A 16411-nucleotide genomic window follows, 5' to 3' on the forward strand; every position below is an offset into this window, starting at 1 on the left:
TTTCTGAAGTCTGGGCCTTAGGTTGGACATACCCTAGTCGAATATGAACCCTTGAGTTCTACTCTTTTGCTTTGCATGTGGCCTTTTCCAAGCAGAAGCTGTTGTGGTGGGTTGTTTGCCAGGTGCAAAGGACATTTGTTCATTTCTTTGGCTGCCCAGATTCTGAATTCTTTTCTTATTTTGGAGGAAGTTGACACTTCGTGAAACTTCAATACCCCCTCTCCTCCCGAACCCTGGCGGATAGGGCATGTGGCTGAAGCTTGGCCAACCCAACGCTCTTGCCTGATGCTATGAATCTGATGCCAGTGATGGTGCAAAAGAATCTGGTGACTGGTGACTCTCCTCTGTGCATCCCAGAATCCTTGCAAGCTTCTCACGGAGGAGCTGAGGAAACAGAGGCCCAGAGAGTACAGTGCCTTGCCCAGATGACACAGCCAGAGAGGAGAGAGGTGGACCCGAGCCCAAGCCACCTGCCTACTTGGTCAGTGCACACCCAGGCAGCTCATGCGTTGTGCACCATGGCCCTGTGTCCCGTGGAGGAGAGGGGGCTGCAGGAAGTGCTCGTTGCCTGGTGAGTTCAGCTCCCTTGTGGCTGGATGCTCTGAGCCGGACCTCATCCTGGTCTCCTGTCTGGGATTTCTTCTCCCTCGGGGGCAGTGACCTCTAGGGCACAATGGCCTGAGTTCAGTATTGGGAACAGCAGAGCCCTAAACAAACCTTCGACTGTGATTCAGGCTTCACCCCACCCCCAATTTCCCTCAGTGCATTTCCCAAGCCTGATTTTCTGGCCTTTCCACTCATTCAGTCAACTCCTAGGATCCTTCCAATAAATTCCTTTCTCACCCATGTAGACCAGAGTCAGGACCTGAGGCTGGCAACCCAGAGTCCTGACTGGCAATGAGAGGTTGGCTTTCCACTCTTGGAAATTCTCATACTCTGGAAATCTCAGGGATACACAGAGGAGAGTCCCTGAACACTGTCCTAACTGCTAGGTTTTATCCCCCCAAAGAGTGAGGCTTCTGGGAGTGAGGGAGGAAGGTGGTGGGAAGGGAAAATGAGTTTTGTCCATGGTTTGAGTGGTTTTTTAAAATTATCTATCTATCTATTTATTTATTTATTTTTGGCTGCACCATGTGGCAGGTGGGACCTTACTTCCTCAACCAGGGATGGAACCCGGGCCCCCTGCCGTGGAAATGCAGAGTCTTAACCACTGGACCACCAGGGAAGTCCCTGAGTTTTTTCATTTCATTGTGTGAGATGGGAGAGGAGAGAGACAAGGTGCCCTGGAACAAGGGTGAGTGGGGAAATCAATAACTTTTGGGCATTGCAGTCTGGGGGACACAGTGCCTCCTAATTGCCTACTGATTTGCAGGGTCCGGATGAGATAATAGTCATGCATTGTTACAGAAAAACTATGGTTCCTTCTTTCTGAGACCATAATTACACAAGAATGTTTAGACAATCCATAGATGTTATTGCTTATGTTAGAAGATGAGAATTGAAATATGAATCCCCAAGAGAAATAATTAGGCCTTTCTTCTATTTCTTTTCAACAGCACCCAAGTATCTGACAGCATCCAATGTACTTGGAAAGCAAAAGGATGAATTTTTGTGAATTCTGATCACTATGTATCCCAGGCAGTGAAACAGTGCCTGAAACATAGTTTGGGGCTCAGTAAATATTTTTCAAATGATTTAGGTGTTCTTAAAAAATTATTTACCATGAATCTCATTAGGTTTTAAGTCCCCAGATCCAAGTAGAAGGACTGGCACACAGTAGGTGCTCAGCCTGTTTGTAGAATCAGCTCTATATTTCCACAGTGTTTTATCTGGGCAGGTCCCAGCCCAAGCTTGATGTTAACCTCACAGTATCCTCGTGATGTCAGGGAGCAGGTGTTTGGTTTATATGTTTGTTGTCTTATCATGACTCGACAGACAGGAGAACAAAGCCACAGCACTATGAATGAAATGACTCCACCAAGGTCATCCAGAAAGTAAGAATTCTCTAATGCTGATCTAACATTTTCTCCACTAGACTGAACTTCAAAAAGAAATTGGATTTCAATTCAGTCAACCTAAATAATATTTCCTGACAAAGAGGAGTTCATTGAAGGGAAACTCATTGGAGAAGAGTACTTAAGAAAAATCCATTTATGCTGTACTTGAATTGCTGGCATTTCAGGTGCTATTTTGTGATCAGATAAAGGCTGGCCTCTCTAGCTGAAAGTCTGGTAACTAAGCCTCATTCTGAGATCACATTATTTCCCTGGAGTTATCTGGATCCTTGAGATAAACAAAAATATTTTTAGGGTTGACACAAATGGGCATGCCTCCAGGTTTCTACCGAAATAACCATCTCCTTTATCATGTCAGGGATGTCAGGTTACTGGACAACTTGAATCATTCAGAATTATCTACCAGCTAAGCAAAAAGAAAGGCAGCTTTGTTAGCACTGGATCATGGCGGGGTATGCATCTATTTATTATTCCTTGAAAATGCCGAGTGCCACAATGTGCCAGGCCCTCTGTTAGCTGCACCTGAATGCAGAGAGGTCACCAAGAGCTGACAGTCATTTGGAATTTAGTACATGCCAGATATCAGTTCTGAGTCTTACCTTGCTTAATCCTTACAAGAATCCTATAAGATGGGTAATACTATTATCCCCATTTACAGATGGAAAATTGAGGTGCATAGAGGTTTAGTTACTTCCCTAAGGTCAAAGACCTGGAGCAGGGATTTGAGCCTAGGTAGTCTGGCTCTAGAACCTATGTTTTGAACCTTTACACTATACTGAGATGAGTGACATATGGCCCTCAAAAGTCTCACTGTCCACTGGGAAAGACAGATGCCAAGAAGTCCTTATAACTCAGGGTGATCAGTGAGTGCAGAATGGCATGGGGACACCAAGAAGGCAAGGCCATCGAGGAGTCATGGGAGTGGTACTTTGTTTATTGTTAAATAAATTGCTTAATTTATTGTTTTAAATAAGTAATACATTTACAACAGACAACAGTCCAAAATTTTACAATATTCTAAAATTACCGATCATTTACCCTGTCTGGAGACAGCTGACTCACCAGTTTCTTACTTGTCCCTCCAAAGACAGACTATGAAAATAAAAGTAAATCAGCATAGTCTTTTATTTTTTTACACAATGATAACATTCTATACACGTTGTCTTATAAATTAATTTTTTTCACCATCAACAAGATATTTGGGGACCAAACATCTATCAAGCTGCCTTCTTTTTTTAAATTAAACTTTCTATTTTGAGATATATGTACATTCATATGTAATTGTCTTATTCTATTTTATAGTTGCATAATATTCCATTGTACAGATGACCATAATCTATTTAATGAGTCTCCATGAATGGATATGTAGGTAATTTCAAAATTTCTACCATTAAAACATTGATGCAATGAATATTCTTGGTCAGATTATTTCACACCTTTGAGAGTAAACATCTGTAGGATAAATCCTCAAAAGTAGAACTGATGAGTCAAAGGGTAGATGTAATTTAACTTATCGATATTAAAAATTTACCCTCCATCTCAATAGATGCAGAAAAAGCTTTTGACAAAATTCAACACCCATTTATGATAAAAACCCTCCAGAAAGTAGGCATAGAGGGAACTTACCTCAAAATAATAAAGGCTATATATGGCAAACCCACAGCCAACATCGTTCTCAATGGTGAAAAACTGAAACCATTTCCTCTAAGATCAGGAACAAAACACAGTTGTCCACTGTCACCACTATTATTCATCATAGTTTTGGAAGTTTTAGCCACAGCAATCAGAAAAGAAAAAGAAATACAAGGAATCTAAATCGGCAAAGAAGAAGTAAAGCTGTGACTCTTTGCAGATGACATGATACTATACATAGAGAATCCTAAATATGCTACCAGAAAACTACTAGAGCTAATCAATGAATTTGGTAAAGTAGCAGGATACAAAATTAATGCACAGAAATCTCTTGCATTCCTATACACTAATGATGAAAAATCTGAAAGGGAAATTAAGGAAACACACCCATTTACCATTGCAACAAAAAGAATAAAATACCTAAGAATAAACCTACCTAAGGAGACAAAAGACCTGTATGCAGAAAACGATAAGACACTGATGAAAGAAATTAAAGATGATACAAACAGATGGAGAGATATACCATGTTCTTGGATTGGAAGAATCAACATTGTGAAAATGACTATACTACCCAAAACAATCTACGGATTCAATGCAATCCCTGTTAAGCTACCAATGACATTTTTCACAGAACTAGAACAAAAAATTTCACCATTTGTATGGAAACACAAAAGACCCCGAATAGCCAAAGCAGTCTTGAGAAAGAAAAATGGAGCTGGAGGAATCAGGCTCCCTGACTTCAGGCTATACTGCAAAGCTGCAGTAATCAGGACAGTATGGTACTGGCACAAAAACAGAAAAATAGATCAATGGAACAGGATAGAAAGCCCAGAGATAAAACCACACACATATGGTCACCTTATATTTGATAAAGGAAACAAGAATATACAATGGAGAAAAGACAGCCTCTTCAATAAGTGGTGCTGGGAAAACTGGACAGCTACATGTAAAAGAATGAAATTAGAACACTCCCTAACACCATACACAAAAATAAACTCAAAATGGATTAAAGACCTAAATATATGGCCAGACACTATAAAACTCTTAGAGGAAAACATAGGCAGAACACTCTATGACATATATCACAGCAAGATCCTTTTTACCCACCTCCTAGAGAAATGGAAATAAAAACAAAAATAAACAAATGTGACCTAATGAAACTTAAAAGCTTTTGCACAGCAAAGGAAAACATAAATAAGATGAAAAGACAACCCTCAGAATGGGAGAAAATATTTGCAAATGAAGCAACTGACAAAGGCTTGATCTCCAAAATTTACAAGCAGCTCATGCAGCTCAATATCAAAAAAATAAACAACCCAATCCAAAAATGGGCAGAAGACCTATACAGACATTTCTCCAAAGAAGATATACAGATTGCCAACAAACACATGAAAGAATGCTCAACATCATTAATGATTAGACAAATGCAAATCAAAACTACCGTGAAGTATCACCTCACACCAGTCAGAATGGCCATCATCAAAAAATCTACAAACAGTAAATGCTGGTAAAGGGGTGGAGAAAAGGGAACCCTCTTGCACTGTTGGTAGGAATGTAAATTGATATAGCCACTATGGAGAAAAGTATGGAGGTTCCTTAAAAAACTAAAAATAGAACTACCATACCACCCAGCAATCCCACTACTGGGCATATACCCTGAGAAAACCATAATTCAAAAAGAGTCATGTACCACAATGTTCACTGCATCTCTATTTACAATACTCAGGACATGGAAGCAACCTAAGTGTCCATCGACAGATGAATGGATAAAGAAGATGTGGCACATATATACAATGGAATATTACTCCGCCATAAAAGGAAACGGAATTGAGTTATTTGTAGTGAGGTGGATGGACCTAGAGACTGTTATACAGAGTGAAGTAAGTCAGAAAGAGAAAAACAAATACCGTATGCTAACGTATATATATGGAATCTAAAAAAAAAAAAATGGTTCTGAAGAACCTAGGGGCAGGACAGGAATAAAGACGCAGATGTAGAGAATGGACTTGAGGACACAGGGAGGGGGAAGGGTAAGCTGGGATGAAGTGAGAGAGTGGCATGGACATATATACACTACCAAACGTAAAATAGATAGCTAGTGGGAAGCAGCTGCATAGCACAGGGAGATCAGCTCGGTGCTTTGTGACCACCTAGAGGGGTGGGATAGGGAGGGTGGGAGGGAGACGCAAGAGGGAGGAGATATGGGGATATATGTATATGTATAGCTGATTCACTTTGTTATAAAGCAGAAGCTAACACACCATTGTAAAGCAATTATACTCCAATAAAGATGCTAAAAGAAAATAGGAAAAATAAAAATTTACCCTCCATTTAGGTTATACCACTACACACTCCCCACAGAATAGAAAAACTTATCCGCGTGATTTCAATTTTGGGGGCAATTTGACATTTTCTTCATGGCCTGAATAATGGTCAGATTTTCTGAATTTTTGTTTGCTGAGCATAGACTTCAAAATATATCAGTTTATACCTTTTAAATGTGCCACTTAGATTTTCTTTATTGCTCACTTTTTGCTCCCTTGCTCTGTCATTGACTGAAGTAAGCTTTCTTAGTAATCATATGTTTTTGTCTGTTTCACCGTTCAGTTTCCATAGTTTTTGTTTTTTGAATGTCCCTTCCACGTTATTGGGTACAGAGATATTCCACCTTGTCTGAAATTAAGATGGTAACCTTTGCTCTTTTCACTTGTTTGTCTCTATTTTCTCACTATGCCTTTGTCCAGTCTTTAATTTTCAACTTTTGAAGTCACCTTGTTTTAAGAGAGTTTACAAATGTCACTTCACCCCAAGTTAGAAAATAAGCATATAATGAAAGAAACTCTAATACTAGGAAGCATGACATAAAGTACGACAACTGAATCAAAACTAAAACGTAGGTCATATTAATCTTTGTGAGTATCTTAAACTCACTTATTAGAGGTTGGATTACCATGCAAAATTCAACCATCAACTCTTCCAGGAGACACTTGGAAACTCTGCTAAAACAAGGTGACTTCAAAGCCATACTGCATCAGAGGGTGATTAGGAAGATCAAATGAGAAAATTGAATTACTGAAACCCTATACAGTAAGTCCCCTATATATGTACCTTCAAGTTGCGAACTTTCAAAGATGCGAACGTGCGTTCCCATGTCCAACCACGTAAATTAGTTCACGTGTCTGGCATACACTGTCACGTGCGTGCATCCTCTACAAGTGGCTGTGCTTTTGTGTACTTTACTGTACAGTACTGTATAGAGTACGGTAGTACAGTATCTTTATTTCAAGCCCAGGATGTCCAGAAGCAAGCAAAAAACCAGTGGTGTTGTATTGATAGCTGGTACTACTGTACTTTTCAAGGTACTGTAGCATGATTAAAATGTTTATTTTTTGTGTCTGTTTTTTATGTATTATTTGTGTGAAAAGTATTATAAACCTATTACAGCACAGTACATACTATATAACCGACTGTGTAGTTGGGTACCTAGGCTAACTTTGTTGGGCTTACAAATTGGACTTACGAACAAATTGGACTAATGAACAAATTGGACTTACCTAGGCTAACAAATTGGACTTAAGAATGCACTCTCCGGGGCTTCCCTGGTGGCACAGTGGTTAAGAATCCGCCTGCCAATGCAGGGACACGGGTTCGAGTCCTGGTCTGGGAACATCCCACATGCCGTGGAGCAACTAAGCCTGAGCACCACAACTACTGAGCCTGCAATCTAGAGCCCGCGAGCCACAGCTAGTGAGCCCACGTGCCACAACTACCGCTCTGCAACAAGAGAAGCCCACGCACCGCAACGAAGAGTAGCCCCTGCTCGCCGCAACTAGAGAAAGCCCAGGCGCAGCAACGAAGACCCAACGTGGCCAAAAATAAATAAATAAATAAAAATTTTAAAAGAGAGTTGCTGGTTAGCTTGTGTAATATTTAAGATATTTGTTTTACGGTCTCATCTAGTAGCATTTATTTACCAAGAAGAAATATTTTCTATAACAGCTGACATTTCTTTAGGAGCTCCTTTTAGTTTATCTGCTAATATAACCAGATTTGAAAATATCTGTCATGAAAAATGAATAAAACACATTTTAGTTGGGATAGAGACTCCCTCTTTATTTAAACTTGTTGAGCAAAAAATTTAACTGAATATTTTTACCAAAACTCCTTTCCAGTGACAGAACTGACCTATGCTAGTGAAATGACCTCCCCCCATCAAAACTTTCTGTTTTGAAAGTGCTTTCTTGTCAGCTCCCTGCTTTGATCCACACAGCAAATGGGGTAGCCCAGGTTGTTTGGAGACCACTCTGACCTGAATTTCATCTCTTCTCTCTTTTTTCAGGTACAACGGGTGCCAAGAAGCAATTACGTGCCCGCAGGATAGATGGCTGGGGTAAGGGTGTAGGTAGTCCATTGGAAAGCAACTCGAACGTTCTGTTTAGTTCCATTTCATGCTTACGTGTTCAAAAAGACTTCTTTAAAAACTTTCATTATCTTGATGTCCTTATGAAAGTGATACCTGGACTTCTGCCTGAATGACAAAATAAGCTTATGTGGAAAGACCCACCTCTTGCTCCGAAAACATACAAATGTTGCATAAAATATAACAACAAAAATTTTTTGAAATATAAAGCCAAGTTCAAAATCAAGAAAGAAAAGCAATACCAAGTGCAGGAAATGAAAAAGACTATGAGAGTTGGAGTGATGTGCTGGAATAAAGCAAATTGTCTGTCAAAGATTCTGGCTTGAATATATCCCTTAGAACAGGGGATGGCAAACTATGACCCAGGGACCAAATTCAGCTCACAGCCTATTTCTGTACAGTTTGGAAGGTAAGAATTTTTTCATGTTTCAATGGTTACAATTTAAATGATTATATTATAAGTACCCTTGATTTTGTTTCTTGGTCCAAAAAGCCTAAAATATTTACTATTTATCCCCTTGCAGAAAACGTCTGCCGACCCAGCCTTACAATACCAATGCCCTCAAGGGCACAGTCTGAGTCAAGGGCTCCAGCCCAGCAGGAGTCTGTATGTGAGCTCTCTGCGTAGAGAGGGGAAGCCCCCAGAGGGGCTTCTCCACCTGTGAACAGAGGTAGAAAGACTGCCCACAAGTTAGAGGTGTGTGTAATGACAGGCCCTACCTGCGTCATGGAAGAAGGCGGCTCACCCTTGAGAGTCGAGGAATCTAAGCCTGCCTGGACTGTGCATGTGGGGCTGAATTTCTACGCTCACCCCCAGGATGGGTGTAGAAGTTCGGATCAGACTGAGTGGGAGAGGGGTGGAAGGATGTACACACGGGGCATCCTTCCAGGCGTCTCAAGTCTCTGATTCCATTTCTCTGGTGAACATTCCCTGTGTCTTCCTAGGGAGAGACCTGGCTGTCTGTGTCCTGTGCAGAGGAGTGGACAGAGGGTGTGAAGGGTCATCTGGTCTCCAGTCTGAGTCTCCCCCATCTCCCTCTTTCCAGCCCTCTTCCTCTTCTCTTGTGCCTCCGAGCGCCAGCCTCTCCAGCTTTTGTTGGGTACACTGGCTCTCACCTCGGTACCCACCTCAAGAGAGCAGTTTCTTCCCTGGGTTAGATCACTTGCCACTCCCCTATTTCCTTTCTTTTTCCAAAAAAAAAAAAAGTGTTTTTTCAGCTGATTTCCCCTCTCATACTCACACTATTCTTTGGAATCTGTGCCTTTTTTTATTCCCTTACCATCATTTTAGTGGATTTCATAAGAGAGAGGGCGATAACCTCGTATGGTCAATAGACCATCTTTGAGTTCATTGCGAACTGAAAGCCTTAAAATTGTTTTAGAGATTTTCTGAAATGACTCTGTGGTGTAAATATATTGTCTAGACTTTAAACATCGAATATATGGTTGTTTCCTTTTCCACTATAACATATTTAGGAATTTCAGATTAATTAAAGCTATATTTTTAAGTTATCTTTCAAAAATTATTTTTAATCGCACAAGTAATGCATGAATATATTCTCCATTCATAATTGATTCTTTTTTTTCCTACTAGTCTCTTCTTTATTCCTGCTGGAGTATATCCTGTAGCTATTCTTTCAGGAGCATCTGTGGGTGGCAAGTTTACCTGAGTCCTTAGAAAAATGCCTATATTTCATTCTCCCTGAAGAATGATAATCTACTGGATATACCATTCTAGAAGCAAAAGGTTTTCTCTCCCTCTCTCAGCACCTTAAAGATTTTCCTTCATTGTCTTTCATCCAATGTTGCTCAGGTAAATTTGATTCTCATTCATGCAGAAATATTCTATCTTTATTTCCTGGAAGTTTTTAGAATTTTCCTTATTTATCCTTGAAGTTTTGAAATTTCACTACAATTGGTCCAGGTGTTGTCTGTGGGTCTGTTTTCTAATTCATCCAACTCAACAAACAGTAGACGTTTTCAATCTGAAGATGAATGTCTTTCTATAGTTGTAGAAAATTCTTAGCTTTTTTTTTTTTTCCAGATCTTGCATCCCCCGCCCCGTGACCCCCATTCTGTCTATTCTCTTCTTCTAAAACTGTTATTAGAAGGATTTTTTAATCTCTGGATTTATCCTTCATGTCTTTGAATATTTCCTTTATCCTGTCGCTTTCTCCTTTATCTGGGACCTCAGAGAATTCCTCAGTTCAATCTGCAGTTCATTGATTCATTCTTCAATTCTATTCATTTGGCTATGCAACTCACTTATTGGAATTTTTATTTTAGCATTTATGTTTTTATTTCCAAGATCATCGTTTTTCTTTCTCATATCATAATTATATCTGCTCTTTGGGTGGGGGGAAGTTCGAGGCTATTTTACATATACAGGAAAGCCCTCTCAATGTAGGGGTGCATAATGGCGCAATCAATGAAAGACCAGGGCCCAAACCAGCACGGCTGGCCCATTGAGAGGCACAACGGTGCACCTATAAAATCCAAGTCCATCTAAGTTCCAGCTGAAGTATGTATGGCACCAACCTGAGAGTGGCTGTCCGCTTTGGTTTGAATATCAGTAGAGACTATTTTGAGTCATGTGGCTTCTGAGGTTTCCAGGGCATTAGGAATACCCCCAGAATTCTCCTAGCTAGTTAGGCTCTTTTAATCAGCTCAGTCTGAGAATAATACCTGAACGTGAGGACTGGAGGACTCCCAGCTTCCCTGCCAGCCTTTTCCCTACCCCGTCTTGCCCTCTCTCCCCATCCCCACAAAGGCAAGAATGATACCCCATGGCAGAAGTAGACCCACGCCAGTCACTTTACATCCAACGTCACAGCATGGCAGCGTGTGCTACCTTAGGATTAAATTCGTCCTTTTTTTGAATGTCTCGTATCTTTTGCACGAGTTGCACAGCTCTCCTCCACTGTTTGCTGACTCTCATCTTATTAGCTGAGACTCCTAGCTAGCTGATCTGCGGCTGGCCCGGGAGGGGGAAGAAGCATTCCTGCAGTCTGTACTGTGCTCAGTAGAGTTGGGCAAGCTGGCCAGGCTCCCAGGGCAGTTTGGTCATCTCGGTGTGCATGTTCCCAATTCTCCCAGGAACAGGCTCTGCCTGTCCTTTCCAGTCCAAGTGCCTGCAGTCATTCTTCCCACTGGAGGAAAACATGATTCCTGCTGCTTGGGGAAAGGAGAGAATGTTTGTATGGGGTCAACCCGCCCGACTGCTCTCCCCCACCCCCAGCTTCTCCCACCTCCTGACAAAAAGCAGCCTCAGCACTGTTCCCACCTTTCTGTGCCAGCACTCACTCGCCCCTGGTGTCCTGAGCCGTCTCTTCTGCTATCACAGGCTTACCTTGCTGGCTTCCTGACTGGTTTTGGTTTTGTTTTTGTTTTTTGGAGTATAGTTGCTTACAATGTTGTGTTAGTTTCTGCTCTACAGAAAAGTGAATCCGCTATACATATACATATATCCCCTCGTTTTTAGATTTTCTTCCCATTTAGGTCACCACTGAGCACTGAGTAGAGTTCCCTGTGGTACACAGTAGGTTCTCATTAGTTATCTATTTTCTACATAGTAGTGTATATAGGTCCTGACCATTTTTGATCTTTCAGGGACCCTTCACAGATTCAAGGCTGAGAGTATCCGGTGTTGTTTACAAGGGTGACTACATTTAAAAAAAAAAAAAAAAAAAAGGCTTTTCTATCATTTCTATGGAGTTTGTCAATGGGCAGGGTGGACAAAGGATCAGGGCAAAGGACTGCCCAAGTCAAAGGCATTAAAACCAGTCTTCACAGAGGTGTTTTTAAAAGCCAGTTTAAACCTAAATATCTTATTTAAATAACATCTGTTTAGGGCCCTTAATAGCTTTTCTGTGTGACTTGGGACAAATCATTCTACCTCCTTGATTGCATTTTTTCACCTGCAAAATGAAAGATGTGGACAAGATGATCTTAAGCTTCTTTCTCTCTGAAATCCTATATTTATATTTTAAACGCAGCTGCTTGTAACCAATGCAGTCAGGCTTCCTACCTCCAGATTCCCATAAACAATTCATAGCTTTCCTATCCTTTATTGCTAAGGAAAATCACATGATCCATTCTACCCTTCCTAGTCCCTGCGTCTGCACTTGGCATTACAGTAAAACTCATTAACTTGGATGACACTAATTTAAATATATGATAATTCAGTGACTGGACCAAAGTTTATCTTTGTTTAGTAAAACATGACTTCATCGCAAGTGCAGATAAACAGTATCAATAGCACTGTCAAACCAGTGTTCAATATCCTTAAGAAGCAGCTATTTTTCAAGTCCCTGTAAGCATTTTCGACATATGCATTTATATCTACCCGGAACCAGCTTTTAACCCAGACCATCAAACCAAATCACCTGATGGTCAGGACTCTTTTCTGCTCTAAACCTGGCTTCTTTCCCATTGGCACTGCTGTGTGCTTGCTCCATACTTTTGAAAATGGAAAAAATTCCCTGCCTCGTAAAGAAGGAGTAACCCATGTTGCAGTGGAAATGAGATAGTCAAACAGAGACACTCTGGTCCTGCAGCAGCATATAGAGAATTTCTAACTGCAGCTGCTGCAGCCTAATGGAACGGGTACAACAGACTGAAGAGGGAATCTCCAATTAATGAGGGAGAAGCCCTTCCAGGTGGCATTTACCATCACAGTCAGAGCCTGGCCAGTCATTTCAGCAGAAAGCCTTGCAACTCTGGAGGAGAATCCTGTCTTCAGGATCTGTATATTTTACAAGTGCCATAGGTGATGTCTAAGCCCACTCCTAGTTGAGAAATATTACACTGATAAGAAGGTATTATTAACTGGTAGTTAATAAGACTCACCCTGCAGTGATGCATGGAACTTATCTGGAATTTAATAGACAGGTGCTTAAGTTAATAGTTTGCTAAACTGTGTGATTTATATTCTTACTATTGTTAATGAGATATAGCTGAACTGTGTGAATTCAAACAAAATTTGCAACCCAAATCCTTATGTCTGGAGTGGACAGAAAAGATAAAAGCAGCCCCTTGCCAGGAATTGAACTTGGACAGAGCGTCTGTCCCTTTTGGAGCGTGTCAGCCCTCTCTGCAGGAGGACAAGGCCAGGTGAGCTGATTCAAGTTTACTTGTGCTGTGAATACGGGGCGTGGCAGCTGTTCACCTAAAGGGAAACTTTACAATTTCCTGGGAAGAGGGAGATTTTCCAAATTCCCTAGAGGAAAGAACTCATTGTCAGCTAGCGTCACAAGCTCCCCTGGGTCCAGATGGGGTAGTGACGGTAAAGATGCCGAGTGGAGGGGGATCACGTTGGGCATTTGGCTTCTCTTACTGTATAAATCTGAGGGGGAGGACATCCTTAGAGACTGGGCAAACTTGTGAGCTGAGACGGTAGACCCACAATGTCCCTATTAGCCATCCACCGTGTCCCCAGTCTGTCCCACTGTTATGAATTTATAGCAGTCAGGAGTATGCTGTTAGATTCATTCTCACTTGTCCCATTTTCTATTCTAACTCCCTTGAGTGTCTCAAGTTATTTCCATAATAGTTCTCCCCACCACCACCACCTTCAAATTCGCCTTAGAGATCAAACTTTGCAAGATGCTTGGAGATTTCTTTACTGTTCCATGAATCTGAAAGTAAACGACCCCATCAGAGAACACTGCTGTCATCAGGGAAGTGATTCTCTCCTGGTAAGATGAGACTTAGAGCCCCTGGAAAGAGATCACAGAGCTGGTAAGCTGGGAATTTCTGATAATGGGCAGCTGATCCTGGCTGGCTGGGATTTGGGGCCAAGAAGTCTGTCCTATCACACATCAGACCCTCCTCCCCAGAAGTGTCAGGCAAGAAACTTGCCAGATGCTTGAAATTTCAATACCAGCTGCCCAATGAACAGGCCAAACTGAGAATTTTAAGTCTGATTTATAAAAAGTCAGAGTAGGAAGCCAAGAGTGACATTTCCCAAAAGCTGTCCACCACGATATCTGCGACTGCTTTGTCTAGGATAGAAAAAAGTTTCCAGTGTTAAGAGAAGGGTTCTGAAAAGTGTGGTACGCTCTCTTAGATGGCATGTTCTTCAGTCGCTAAACTCAAATTAATGTGGTATCTGAAAAAGAAACAAGTTTATGGTGTGCTATGTTTAAAAACTACAAAAGGAATTATACACGTTACCATGGCAACAAAGAAAATACCTTTGCATGAGGACAAGGATTGGCATAGGAAGGAAAATAAGAGTTGCTAGTTTTTGCTATAAAATTTTCATTTAAAGTATTACCTTACTCCAAAAAAAAAAAAAAATTTTCCTGCCACACCATGGTACCTTTGCTTATTAAATCCCCTGAGCTGTTTCCTGAGCTCCATGTTCTCAGCATAAGGCCTGTAATTAAAATTTGTTTTGTGTTTCTTGACCTTGCTGGGAGCACTGCTTTTTATATGGCTTTGATATACTCAGACACTAGACCCTGGAACAACGCATAAGGAAAGATCCAGCCAGTCTCAAGTGACCTAGTTTGACCGTGCCTGCATTGAGTTCCCACAACTACTATTGATTTTGGTTTGTGACTTCAAAAAATTCAGCCACCACGGGTAGAAGAATAATAAGTAATAAATCCATCCCCCAATCGTAATGACAAATGTGACTAGGAAATTGTTAATAACAAGGCAAACAACCTAAACTGGGCCATCTGCAGGCCCCTTCCTGCTTTCCTGCAAGAAGTTACATTTGTTGCTTTATTAAAAATGGCACATGGTCTGATCAAGCCACTGACATGTTCAGAGAGCATCGGTGGCTGCTGACCTTGGTAAGGCAGACCCCTCAACCCTGCTGTCGTGGGCCTCCCGGTAGGTGCCTGTTGGTCACCGGGTGTGCCTGTCTCCATTTGAGCCAAAGGGCAACTCTCGGCTCTTCACGTATATCCCGCGCTTTCCCCACTCTGTTCTGCTGGACCTTGTCACTCCTTCCCCTGTGTGCGACCCATCCCGGAACCTCGTTGGACTGTGTTAGGAACCCAACGTGGTATCTCTGTGAATTCCCCATCCCGACATGAGCAGCTTCCAAGATTCAATCTGTGGTTTCTGAACACAGACCTGCTGTTGAAGTTTATGACTTACTTTTCTTACTCTTGCTGGAAAGCTCTGTTTTTTATCACGAGTGGGACATGCTCAAGCTCTAAACCCCTCTGGAGCCCCAGCGCACTGACTTGCACCCCTCCTTGGAGCACTCGTTGAGTACTGCACTGAGCTATAATGATGGGTGTCCTCCGGGTAATTCCCCCATCCCCCCCCAGCATGACCTGGTCTTACTCATCTCTGAATCCACAGTGCCTCCATAGGCACACAGTAGGTCCTCAACAAATATTTATGAAATCGAGGTGACTGGTCCAAGGAGGCCACACGATGCCTTGAAGCGTGCTAGGATCCGCCCCCTCTACAGCTGCGCCGTCCTCGTTCTGATCCCCATCCTCATTCCTAACCTCCCCGTCAACCCTACCCCAGACTGGATCTGTCCATCAAAACTCAGCTCAGACACTCTCTCTTTTTTTTTTTTAAAGATTTTTTTATTTGACACGGATCATTTTTTAAAAGTCCCCACCGTATCCGCTACAATATTGCTTCTGTTTTATATTTTAGTTTTTTTTGGCCATGACGCGTGTGGGATCTTAGCTCCCTGACCAGGGATCAAACCCACACCCCCTGCGCTGGAAGGCGAAGTCTTAACCACTGGACCGCCAGGGAAGCCCCCAGACACTTTCTCTTTAGCATCGCCCCTGGTTTGCCTCTCACCCACGGCCTTCTGTCCTCTTCCCTCCACTCTCACAGTTTGGGTCCTGACTGCATCCCATATCTTGACATAATCGCTTGTATACACTTATTGTTTATTTAGTCATTTATTCAACAAAAATAACCGAGCATTTATTGTGTGCCAGATGAGTGGAGATAGAAAGATCAAAGGTATGTGTATAAGTAGAAGGTTGTTTGGTAGGTATGAATTCAATACAAAGGAACCTTAATACACATGTTAGGGCTCTTTGCATGCAGTCACAGGATCTGAATCTGGATAGCTTAAATGAAAAGAGAATTTTTTTTGGAAGGCTGTGAGGTTGCCTAAAGGAAAGAAAGGAAGGCTGGAAAATCAGCACGGACCATACAAGTGTCTGGCATCACAGGTGCAGGAACCCCCACTTCTTCAGTCCTTTGTTTCTCCCCTTATAATTCACCTTCAGGGAGGGCGTGTATAAAGAGCCTAGCATGCATTCTCTCTCAACTAGAGAAGGGCGGGGTCTAAGCAAATTAACCCCCAGGACAGTATCCAGTGGCAGAGAAGTAAAAGCTGGCCGGTATT

The sequence above is a fragment of the Balaenoptera borealis genome (genome assembly GCF_965194805.1).
Source record: "Balaenoptera borealis genome assembly, chromosome: 3".
Classification (NCBI taxonomy): domain Eukaryota; kingdom Metazoa; phylum Chordata; class Mammalia; order Artiodactyla; family Balaenopteridae; genus Balaenoptera; species Balaenoptera borealis.